Here is a 1,061-nt window from a genome sequence, read left to right as displayed (position 1 = left end):
TCGTCACCCGCAGGTAGTCGGGCCTCGCCGAGACCGGGAAGAAGCGGCGCAGCCCGCTCTTCCCTAGCCCCGCGGCGGCCAGACAGGCCTAACCCGGCTCCCCGCCCTGCCCGCCTACCCTCTCCTGCCGCTCCCAAGAGCCGTTCCCGCGACTGCGGGCCCGCCGTTGGCCGTTCCGCCGCGCGCTCCGGGACAAAGGCTGCGGGCGAGCGCGCGGGCCGCCGTGCACTCACCATTGTCAGCGCTGCCGCCGCCGCCGCGTCCCCCCCACTTCACGCCTCTTCCTTTAGGAGAAGTCCTAGCCCCAGTTCCCTCCTCCCAGGAGCCCGTCACGTGACCTCAGGCCGCCGGCCGCACGTGACCCGTCCTCTCCTTTCTTGCCCTACCCTAGAACAGGCCCCCTCTGGGCCTCTCGCCCCGCCCTACTGGCCAGACTGGCCCTCCGAGGGGAGGCCGTTTGGAGGAGGGGCCTCGTGCTCCACCCCACGGCGGAGGGGGCGGGGTCACTGAGACGGCGTCAAGGGGGCGGGGCCAGGGCGGACCAAGGCTCCCCAGGTCCTCCGCGCCCTCCTGTCATGTGACAGGCGGTTCCCTGACTGACTTTTTTTTTGCCACACCCAGTTCCTCTTCTTGGTGGAAATTTGAGCTGCTGGGAAAGACGGCAGGTTCTTGAGGGAAAGAAAAGGTTCTTGCGGGAGGCTGTCCCTGCGGATAGGTTATGGGGCCGCGGAGTTGAAGGGTAGCTGTTACCCGAGGCCGTTTCGTTAGACCTCGCAAGAGACTTGCTCCCTCAATTCCGGGAAGAGGCGTTCTGCCACCATTCTCGAGCTTTGCCTAACTTATATCCTCTCCCTCAGAGAGCTTCTGAGTTTTGAGAACTTAATAGCTCTGTCACCTCTGACAATCCCCACCCCCGAAAAAGAGTACTACATCCGTTGCTTCGAGAGATACACAGATGGCTGGTGAAGTATCCGTCTCGAGCTGTGCCGGACTCAGAACAGTTGTACCGCCCTGCCATTCCGTGACGGGTAGAAAGCGTTCCTAAACAGTCCGATGATGCT

The sequence above is a fragment of the Bubalus bubalis genome, chromosome 4 (genome assembly GCF_019923935.1).
Source record: "Bubalus bubalis isolate 160015118507 breed Murrah chromosome 4, NDDB_SH_1, whole genome shotgun sequence".
Classification (NCBI taxonomy): Eukaryota; Metazoa; Chordata; class Mammalia; order Artiodactyla; family Bovidae; genus Bubalus; species Bubalus bubalis.
This window is presented reverse-complemented; position numbering follows the sequence as displayed.